This window comes from Anabrus simplex, chromosome 5 (genome assembly GCF_040414725.1).
Source record: "Anabrus simplex isolate iqAnaSimp1 chromosome 5, ASM4041472v1, whole genome shotgun sequence".
Classification (NCBI taxonomy): Eukaryota; Metazoa; Arthropoda; class Insecta; order Orthoptera; family Tettigoniidae; genus Anabrus; species Anabrus simplex.
This window is the reverse complement of record NC_090269.1, coordinates 366841451-366853667: the sequence shown is the minus strand read 5'-3', so window position 1 is coordinate 366853667 and position 12217 is coordinate 366841451. Positions and strand designations below refer to the sequence as shown.

The 12217-nt window shown below is 39.0% G+C and overlaps 1 protein-coding gene across 2 annotated transcripts in view; it reads left to right on the top strand.

Annotated features, from left to right (window-relative positions):
* fdl (fused lobes) overlaps positions 1-12217 on the top strand; it is a 244060-nt gene that overhangs the window by 67261 nt on the left and 164582 nt on the right. The window lies entirely within an intron of this gene.

Sequence of the window (12217 nt, the reverse complement as noted above, 5' to 3'; positions counted from 1 at the left end):
GCGTGGAAGTGGGAAACCATGGAAAACCACTTCCAGGATGGCTGAGGTGAGAATCGAACCCACCTCTACTCAGTTGACCTCCCGAGGCTGATTGGACCCCGTTCCAGCAGTCGTACAACTTTTCAAATTACGTGGCAGAGTCGGGAATCGAACCCGGGCCTCCGGGGTGGCAGGTAATCACACTAACCACTGAGCCGAATGCGTAGGTTTACAATGAGTAAATATACTCCAGCAGTATTATTGAAATGGTAGTCTGAAAAAACTTTGAAGCGCGTACTGTCTGACTACGTGAGAGACAGGGACGTGGTCTTGCTCTATACCCTTTAAATCCGGAATATATAGCTTTAAGGATGGTACTGTGAAAAGAACTAATAACGGTATTTGAAAGAGGAAGAAATTAGCTGTTTTTAAGGTTAAAATAGAAAATTTCATTCATGATTTCCCTTGAAGCCACTAACTAAAATAAAGAGCATGGAAAAATAATTTTGAAATGTCCACGTGATAAATATCTCTATACTAAAATAACATTAAGTAATAGATTTTTATTTGCTAAGTTTGGAATCATTCCAGCCCCATGTGAAATATTGTCAATGATTTCCTTAAGACTGGTGTTCTGTGAAGTAATTGTATTTGTATTATTATTCGGCTCCATGGCTAAATGGTTAGCGTGCTGGCCTTTGGTCACAGGGGTCCCGGGTTCGATTCCCGGCAGGGTCGGGAATTTTAACCATAATTGGTTAATTTTGCTGGCACGTGGGATCGGTGTATGTGTCGTCTTCATCCTCATTTCATCCTCATCACGACAGGCAGGTCGCCTACGGGGGTCAAATCAAAAGACTTGCATCTGGGGAGCCGAACTTGTCCTCGGACACTCCCGGCACTAAAAGCCATACTGTGCCCGTCCTAGTCAGTCATCGAACACGAGACACCCCAGGGGTGCTCAGTTCGGTGGCTGTAGGCTTATAAAATAAATGAGTGTGGCAGGATTATCATAGGGTTCATCAAATGAGTGCGTTCCAAGTAGAAAACAAATATGACACTTTTATTCAATTTAATGCAGTGTTGGCCATCCTGAATTCTATGATTATGATTATGATCGTTACATTAAGGAATTTTATCTGGCTCTTGATGTAACAAACCTAGGCATACACAAATGGGATGGTACACGACAGTTGTTTCCCTGACATTCTAACAGAGTATTTACATTGTAAAAAATTTTTTTTTATCGTCTTCAAAGTTATTAAGTTATTTGTTTAAAGTTGAATTGAAAATTTTCATTCAGAAAAATGAGGTCTGGGCCAAGCCTTCATCGATAATCTGGAAAAAATGCAATAATTGTAAGAACGAATTTAATAAAGAAATAACCAAGATTCAAAAAAGTTAACACTTATGACAAAATAATAAAATTTACAGTCGTTATCTTTACGATAAAATGAAAAGTTGAATTTGCCTTGGTTTTCTCTAAGTTAATCCGAGACGTCGGATATACCTGTTCTCGTCATCTCACATCTCCTTTCGTGAGAATTTATATTGAACATTAAGTCTTTGACCACTGATTAAACTAAATAAAACGCCTCTCGGGCTTGCAAACGTAAATAAATGGGGATAATGCCATCCATGTGGAGATCCTATCCACTACCAATCGATAATATCAGTGTCACATGTTTCAGAATAGAACACATAAAAAAATAACCCTCTAAATACTAATAAATCACTACTTCTACAGCTAACTACGGAAATTGGTAAGAAGACTGTGAGTACTAAGAAGAAAATATCTACACTATGTACATGTCGACGAGTGTCGATCAACCGTTTTACTCTCCTATTAACAAATTTATTTAGTTACAGCAAGATTGAGTTATCACATGAGAGTAAAATTACATCAACGAATGAGCTGGTATAATCACGAATCAGACATTATTTAGATATTTCGTCGAAGACTTGTTCTTTAGACCTAAGGCCTTCTCGAACATTCATCTGTACCTTGAGATTGAAATTACTGGATTACTTGAGAAAATTTGGGATATTCCCACGAATTAAAAGTACATCGATAAACATGGACTTTCATTTTCTTCATCTGAAGACACTAATATTAGGCTACACTGCATTTATCGCGAATAATCAATAAACATGTGAAAAGCTCAGTATCGCGAAGATTCATGCCAATTATTCCATATACTCTATACGTACAATATACCACAATGACGACTTTAACTTGTCGCATCTTAATCTCAAATATATAGCCGTGAAATATCAGGACCTACCATCGTCCTACAAATACATAATATCCACTTAAAAGTGTCTCGATGATTAATTACATCCAATTAATTATCACATGCTTCCAATGCACATGTTCACATTAAATTCTCACATAGAATTCGGACTCAATATCCCGATGACACGTTGTCTCAGACACGAGGTACGAGTAGAAGTTCAAATACAAGGAAAATATAGAAAATACGGACGAAATATCCTACCATTAAATCCATCAAACATAAACTAATTCATATTCGTGACGAAATTTACTCAATAAGCAAAGATGGTGTCGATAACACATGGATAACTCTATCAGAACCTTCACTGTCAAATTCATGGCCACATGGTCATTAAATAGTCACATGTGTCAGTTTTATGACGTATTCGAGCAAATAAACTGCCATGAAAAAGTGTCAAAATAGCTTACGAAGAAAAAGAAAGAATAGAACAAAACTACATAGAACAGATATAAATGAGACGTAATCGACTTAACTTATAGATGAATCTTCATGTCTGGAAGTCTGGGTTCTCAATCAGCCATGCCAGGAAGAAAGAATCTGCATCCCGGCGCCGCCAACGATGGTCAAAGGTTTAGAACCTCATGGTGAAGCACTGGTAATCCATGATGTGAGATTTCGTCCTCTTCTGGAATTTATTCACGTCCACGTCTTCCGCGTCCACTCGTAAGAAAGCTGAAACTTACACAAAATGTTTTAGAGTAGGCTCCAAGCACACACGTAACAGTATTTTAGAAATGACACGTACTTTAAGGGATTAATGTCTGCACATTCGACGTCTGATCACAGCACTGTTCTAAATTATATCCAATTTTCAGACGTGTAGAGCACAGGAGTGAAGCGACGTTCCACGCTGAGCGACTGAAGGTGATAGTCCAAGACACGCCAGAGGGTGTGTGAGAGCGAGTATTCGTATCACATGACTTAAATGTCATGTCTGGTGCACATACACGGAAGTAAAGTCAATTGAGGGGCTAAATTCTTCTCCTGTACGAATCTACAACTTCATCACCATCTTAGCCACAAGGTCGTGCAAATTATTCCAAAATTTCAGTTTTTAATTTATATCCTCCAAATGTGCTATTCTTTTATCCAGTTTATTTTATTTTAGTCCTTGAGCCTTCCGTAATTATGCACGTCGCCACCAAAGATATTACAAATATTTCATTCATGTCATTCCTCGCAATTATAGGTGACACGCGCTGGCCTCCTTCTTCCAGTCACCAACCTTCATTTTTTTATTTTTATTCCGTTAGCCAGTCGGCCGCTCTCTGCACAAAAAAACTCGTTCTCGCCCCTGTCAAGGTCGCGCGCACCCCATCTCGCCGACAAGCAGACACAAGCCGCACCAACACCTGTTCACTCATTTGTGGCCTGACGGTCACAATACGCCATTTCAATTTTCATTTGTAATATTACTTGTTACCTGTTGAGGAAATAATTTGTAATTTTAATCGAGTAAAATGTTTCTCAGGTAACTGCAATTCAGCCCATTTACATTTTCCTTATAATTTTCCCATCGCTGGTTGTCAATGTAGGAGCGAAGGTGCAAGAGGCGATACTGAGGTGGTTTGAACACATAATGAGAAGTGATGAAGACTGTGTGGGAAGGGAGGTCAAACATATAGACATCCTGGCGCGGACGACCAAACAAAAGTTGGATTGAGTTGGTTGAGGAAGACATGATGGAGGGGAAACGTGAGGCTGACGATACACAAGACAGAGGACTCATTAGGAGTAGTGATCCTGCGTATAATAATAATAATAATAATAATAATAATAATGATGAAGTCCTTTTTCTGGAGGAAAAATGTGTGATTCTTATAGACATTTTAACGCCAATTTCAAATCTTGTTTCAATGTTCATACATCAGGGATAGTTTAAGAGTAATCCGATTTTTAATTTTTTAAAAATACTTTCATATCATTATATATAGCTTTAATTCAGAGTCATAGACATGCTGACAGAATAATTCAATTAAGGAACAGTCCTTAGAGGAATGTTTGTACATGTTTATAAAACATGGAAAATATGGACAGAAATTTGCTTCCAAACAGTTTCATGTCTTATATCTTCCTTTTGTATTGAGCATCCTTCCTGTCCCGACTTATACTCCAGAAATAATCGGCTAACATTTTGGGCATTCATTTCCCTTCATACCGTTCCTCCATGGTAGCTACAGTATGTCTTTATGAAATTTTCCTCCATACTCATCTGATACATCACTGCAACTCTCCGGAAGGAAGTCTACTGTAGTAGATGCGAGTCCACTAAAGGTACTTTCAAAGACACACTGCATCCTAAATCTTTACGAGTTCTGATCATTTCTTTCACAAAATTTTTATATTGGTCTCTTTTACTTCCAAAGAAGTTTTGTGCCCAGGCTCGCTTTTCGTTGTCAGACATACAGACGTATCGAACAGAAATACAAAAGAAGAGAATATTCACGGAAACACTTGCTTGATATTTCTAAAGAAGCCAAATAAATAAATTTTAAATTGATAGAATTCGCTGCAACCTTACAGTGATTTTGAGGTTAACATGCGACGCTATCTGAACAATGACGTCGATTTCTGAAAAAGGAATCAGAAATAACAAAGTTAATGTTGCCAACTATTTAATTTTCTTTTTATAAAAGTACCATATTTGCCGCAAACACTGATACCTCATATAAATGTAAATTAATGGAAAACTACCCCTGATAGCGCAATTCTAATTTCAGATTTGAATTTAGCAACGTAAATTCCTTTAGAATTATTAGATTATAATTTCATCTCAGAAATAGAAACTTTATTGAACAGTGTAATTGAAAGTCTCTCCCATTGAAAGAAACAATTCTCCTATTTTAAACTTGTAGTTGTTCTGCTGGCCATTCAAGTGTTCTGACATATTTATTAGAGACTATTCTGCCTGTCACTTGTCTGTGTCAGATCGGGAACTTGTTGCTCTCGGAAACTTCTGAAGTGTCTTCAATATTGTTGTAGTATTGATTCAGTCACTCATTTCTACTGTATCTAACTCGAGGAAATGGGCAATAGAAATTATTTCTGTGATCAATTACTCAAATATTGTCACATTTTCATTATAATTATAATAGAGGCAGCTATTATATTGGTAATAAATGTTTTATATGACAACACATTAATTACCCGTAAGGCATTGTGTCTTCAACTATAGAAAGATCATGATGAATTTCAATCTATTCTCCTGCAGATATGGTACGTAAAGGAACTCATTCGGGATAGTAATAATAATAATAATAATAATAATAATAATAATAATAATAATAATAATAATAATAATAATAATAATAATTTCTTTCAATGGGAGAGACTTTTAATTACACTGTTCAATAAAGTTTATATTTCTGAGATTAAAATATAATAATTCTAAAGGAATTTACGTTGCTAAATTCAATTAATAATAATAATAATAATAATAACACAGGGTATCATCATTTTCGGGCTTTACATGAAAATGGGTGTATTTAGATCACTTTTTAGAGCTGTTTACAAATATGGTATCAGATTTCCTGTAACACCCACAGTTTTTATATAATTACGTAATTTTCCTTTTATTTAAAATTTGCACGTAACAATGTGCACTTATCGTCCGACTCGTTGGCTGAATGGTCAGCATACTGGCCTTCGGTTCAGAGGGTCCCGGGTTCGATTCCCGGCCGGGTCGGGGATTTTGATCGCTTCTGATTAATTCTTCTGACTCGGGGACTGGGTGTTTGTGTCCGTCCCAGCACTCTCCACTTCATATTCAGACAACATACCACACTACAAACCACCACAGAAACACGCAATAGTGATTACATCCCTCCATATAGGGTTGGCATCAGGAAGGGCATCCGGCCGTAAAACAGGGCCAAATCCACATGTGCGACCCAGTTCGCACCCGCGACCCCACAGGTGTGGGAAAAAGCGGTAGGAAAAGAAGAAAAGAAGAATGTGCACTTATCGATCAATTATTTACATTAGAGTAATCTAAAACGATCAATTGCGGTAAAATCGATAGTCTGATGTCTATTTTTATAGAGGAACACTGCTACTGGTTTAGTTTTGTTTGGAAACATGGTCTAAATAGCTATTTAATACATGTTACAACTGCAAATCAGTCTACAAATCGCGAGTTCCTCAAGACGACAGTGTGTAAACAATCCCAACTCCTTTTGTTTCAATTGCGGCTCATTGACTTTGAAATCGAGAAGAGAGAACATATGTATAAGCAAGAAAAGGTTCCACCTTATCAATACAATTTGATTATAGTAACTTCATTCGTAAAGAAAGCTTACCTGGCATATTTCAAGTTAGTCAAGTTAGGCGACCAAGATAAAATGTTTGCGCCGCACAGTGTGTGTCATACGTGTGCTACGGGATCAAGAAAATGGACTCAGGGGAAGCAGAAGTCGTTACCTTTTTGAATTCCGATGGTGTGGAGAGTGCAAACAAATCACACCGATGATTGTTATTTTTGTACGGTAAAAGTTGAAAGCCATAACAACAAAAGCATTAAAAGCATTGCATATCCATACCTGAAATCAGCAACCCTGCAATCATCATCGTCTGGTTCTAGTGACAGCGATGAAATCTTGATAACCACAGAAGAGCTACAACCAGAGTCGTTTACTCAATGTGAACTAAGTGACTTGGTAAGAGATCTGGGTCTCTCAAAGGAGTTGTCACAAATGCTGGGTTCTCGTTTAAAGACTGCTAGCTCCAGGTACAACTTTTTCTAGTACCGAACAAGAGAAGAAGAATTTTGTGAGTACTTCACTGAAGAGGGTCCTCTTGTTTACTGTAAGAACAATGAGGGAGTGGTATCAAAGTACGGAATTACATACAACAAGAATGAATGGAGGTTATTTATCGATGGAACCGTAAACAATCAAAGCTCTACACTTACACATCAACAATAAGTATGGTTCGATACCTGAAGCGTATTCTTACGTCTTGAAGGAAAACTATGAAACTCCTGCAATGTTATTAACGGCAAGTAAGTATTCAGAGCACAAATGGATTGTATGTGGTGATCTAAAAGTTATAGGAATGCTTCTTGGACAACAGTCAGATTTCACAAGTATCCATGTTTCCTCTGCCTGTGGGACAGCCGTAGATGTGATGCACACTGGGTTAGAAAGGAATGACCATCTAGAACAACAATGGATCCAGGAGACAAGAATATAATAAGATCATGTTTGGTGAAACGAGAAAAAAATTATTCTGCCACCTCTCCATATTAAACTAAGGATCATGAAACAGTTCGCAAAGGGATTGAATAAAGATGGTGACTGTTTTAAGTACATCTGTCAGAAATTCTCCTTCCTGTCTGATGCGAAACTAAAAGAAGGAATCTTTGTGGGACCACAGATACAGAGCCTTACGACAGATGAACAATTTGAGGTATTGATGACCTTTGAGGAAAGATTGGCTTGGATAGGCTTCGAGAATGTGATCAACGGTTTTTTGGGGAACAGGAAGCACCCGGATTAAAAGAAAATCTTAGAAGATATGTTGATGGCTATGAAAAATTGAGGTTGTAATATGAATATCAAGCTACATTTCCTTCATAGTCACCTCGACGTTTTCCCTGAAAACTTAGGAGATTTTAGTGAAGAACATGGGGAGCGGTTCCAGCAGGACATGAAAGAGATAGAAACACGTTATCAGGGCAGGTGGAGCTGACTATTGCTGGTCTATGAAGAGGGACAATCTGGAGTTGCAACACGTCAGACGATCACGAAGATCACATTTCCGCAGCAAAAGGAAGAGAGTTTAAGTCATGAAAATTGAATCCTGGACTTGCCATTTGTAGAATTTAATTTTATATGTTCACAAACAAGGTAAAAATAAATTGTTTTCTGGATTCTTTTTATTTTAAGTTAGTTATAGTTACTTTACTGGTGTTTAATTCCCAAACTTCGCTGTAAGTGATATTATAGATTAAGTACATACTTAATTTGAAATTCTGTAAAATCCTTACGTGATTCATAAAATTTGATTTCAGATTCATAAACAGGAGGCAAAACTGCATTACAATCACCCATCAAAACTAAATGCCTTGAAAAAAAAATTCATTTTGTAACTCAGTGTAATGTGGAACACCGTGGGTCTACGCTTACTTTTGATTAATACCGCAACATGAGAAATACGATGGTTCTACTTTACTAGCGATAAGTACCATTATGAGGGGCCGTTCATCTGGATATCAGACCCCTTTAGACAACATGCATCCTCGATTCAGGATTGTGCTTTAGAAGCATTCCCTTGCTCAGTAATACTATTGTTAATGATAGTATCTGGGTAAGATACATTAGTTGTTTTAAATTCATATTCATCCCTTCATACTTAATCGCATTTTTTTATTCTGGTCAGTGTTCGATTTCAAACTTTTAAATTGTCATTAAATTTCGTACCATTAGGGCAGATGACCTAGATGTTTGGCCCCTTTAAATAACAAGCATCATCATCATCACTTCTAACTTATGAATAAAGTATCCTGATTCCACCCAGCTTTCACTTTCGTTAAAGCAAAGTTGGTCTGAAAACAGACCGATGTAGAGAGATAGTTTCGTCCGAGAGCTGACATCCTCCTTACAGAATCCTGTTGATCGTAACTGCGAGCTCACTGTATTAGCTTTGCTGCACCTTGATTCGATCTCACTTACTATACTACCATTCTCGAAGAACACGCAACCTAAATACGAGTAGTTGAAAGTATCTACCTGTTCCAGCTTCCTATCCCCAGTCTGACATTAAAGTTTCTTGGATGTCTTACCTACTGACATCAGTTTACTCTGCAAAAAGCTTATTTTCATACCATACTCAATGTACCTGTTTGTCAAGTACCAAGATATTAGACTGCAGGCTTTTTGCACAATCTGCCATTAAGACCAAGTTGTCAGCATAGGCCAAACTGTGTACTATATTTTCACCCAACTGAATCGCCCCCCAACACCTGCCACTTTACAAACAGCTGTTCTTAGGTATTTACTTTCTGTTTCTACAACAGCATCCATGTATGTCACCCATTCTTTTTCTTATACCCTGAACCTGTTTACTGCCCATTGGTTGGAACTTTTCACTGATCATATCCATGTACCTCCGTCTAATTTCCTCGTCCTCGAGATTTTCTGCCCTTATTCGTGCACAGTGAGATTTCACTTTCTCTTCTCTAGGCCTGGAGATACTTAATTCACTACAGATCAGATAGTGGTCCGTATCATCGAACATCGAAAAATCCTGGTAAACCGGCATATTGCTAACAGATTCCTGAAAGATTTAAGAGTCCGTTAAGATAGTTGTATAATCTATTATGGATCTGGTGCCCTCTCACGTGTAGCGTTGCTATGCTTGAATAATAAGTTTATATTCGTAAGTGCTAACCCTATACTAGCACAGAAGTCTAGCAAACCTTTCCTATTCCTTAAGACTCTGCAGTTTGTACAATGTAGCACATACAAGGTGGTTTGGCATAACAACAGGCTTCATAGTCTGGGCGACGCCCTTTAAAGTAAGCCAATAAATAATATACTGATACAATTCTAATTCCTCCAGCTGCCAAATCTACCCACAGTATTCACTCATTTACGTGCTTAATAGAGAGAATATTACGTGCATTTGTATTCCAAATGAACAGTTCTACCCCACACTCTGTCCTTCCTCTTAAACACCCGTCAAGTACACTTTATAATTTCCTCTCCCTTCCTCGTTATCTCCTCTTACCCGAATATGATTAACTCGTAACACATGCAGGTGCATCTTCTTTGCTGACTAAGCCCAATATACATTCTTTCTTTCGTAAGTCTTATTAATATTGACAGCAACCTTTCGAATTCCATTTCGTTCGCCAAGTTGTTTCCAAGGAGTACCTCGCCTGTCAAATGGGAGTGGGACTCCGTTACTCCTATAGGTCCGAGGCTTGCTTAGAGCGTGCTCGATGGAAATTTTGTGAAGCAGGATGCTACCCGTACCTACACATAGTCCCAGCCAGGATCTCTTCTCTAATGTTTAGAGACCACCGGTGGATTGTATAGCCTATCCGCCTGAGCGCAAGGAGGGCCATGACCCAGAATATGTCTGGGATGCCTACACCCATTCCATGGCAAGTGGTATCCCGACTCTCAGGACCACTTACTTGGCTACTTAGCCGTTGCTCGTGGTTCACGAACTAGGACGTAACCCACGCCATGAACCATTTATTATTAGTATTATTTAAAGGAACTCGTGCACCTACAAATACTAGAATTGTGGAGATTATGATGGCGACGCGTGACGTCTGGAGAATCCTGGTGCAGGTATTTCTATTTGACACCCTTGGACGACCTGCGCGCCTGGATGGATGATGATGATGATGATGATGATGATGATGATGATGGTGATGTAGGGAGGTGGTGAATGCTGCGTCGGCAGTTAGTCTATTCCAGTCGAATAAAAACGAGGGTTCTGCTCAAGTCCTAACGTTCGCATCGGATGGACGATTTGCATCAGCAGTGTTGTAGGTCCTCACTCCATGTGAACATTGCGGAGAGGTTTGGGATTAGACCCAGGCTTTTGGCACGCAATCTGATAGTGAACCAGCTAACCACGGTGTCAGACCATTATGACTTGGCGCCTTAACGATCATGCCTAACAGGTGGACTGTTGAGCCAGGATTAAACTTGTTAACACCGAACTTGGAGGGCCTCTCTTTAGCTTCAGCGTGGCTATATTACTTTGTCTTACCTAAATTACAGGAATTAAATTGTATTGGACCTACGTCCCTGGTCGATGTAGGTCACACTGAAAGAAAAACTCGTATGGATGGTTTGTTTAGGTTATCTATTCACTTCGATATCCAATAGAAAGTTTACACTTTGTCGTCACGCATAACGTGAGATATGTAGAGCACGGTGTCTTATCTGTGTTTACAGTGAAGGTACAGGTGTTTAGATAAGTAATTTAGAGAAATCTCCAATACTTATGGTGCAGGCATTCTTCTTTCTTCGTTATGCGTCCGTCTCCATGGCTAAGTGATTAGCGTGCTGGCCATTGGCCACAGGAGTCCCGCGTTCGATTCCCGATAGGGTCGGAAATTTTAACCATCATTGGTTAATTTCGCCGGCACGAAGGCTGGGTTTGTGTGTCGTCTTCATCATCATTGCATCTTCATCACGACGTGCACGTCACCTACGAGCGTCAAATCAAAAGACCTACACCTAGCGAGCCGATCATGTCCTCGGACACTCCCGGCACTGAAAGCCATACGCCATTTCATGCTTTACTCGTTATGCCCGGCTAAGGAGAACGATTGAACGTATTTAGCTGATGTGGTTGCTCTTTTCCTTCCCCCAAAATCCCTTCATCTCGCTGTGTTTTTTCTTTCGATCTTCTGACCAGGTTGTGTTGGTGGTGGTGTTTTGAATGGTGTGTAAAGCGGCGATTCTCGACTAATTCTCTGACCTACCGATCTCGGTAGCTGCAGTCGCTGAAGTGCGGCCAGTATCCAGTAATCGGGAGATAGTGGGTTCGAACCCTACTGTCGGCAGCCCTGAAGATGGTTTTCCTTGGTTTACCATTTTCACACCAGGCAAATGGTGGGGCTGTACCTTAATTAAGGCCACGGCCGCTTCCTTCCCATTCTTGGGCCTTTCCTATCCCATAGCTATCTGTGTCGGTGCGACGTAAAGCAAATAATAAGAAGAAAAAGAACTTAGATCTGTCCAATACAATGTGATCCGTGATACCTATTTCCTGAAGATCTTCTCCAACTTCGAGCAGCCATTTTTTTTTTTTTTTTTTTTTTTACTTCCATCGATAGTGCAAAGTTCAGAATTCTTATGTTTAATCTCTCGTAACTCATTCTGAGAATATGTCCGTAAAATTTCAAACGTCTTTTCTAAATGTGTCTGAGATTTTCTGTGAGTGATGGTACAGGTCATCCAGATTCCTCCTGCGCT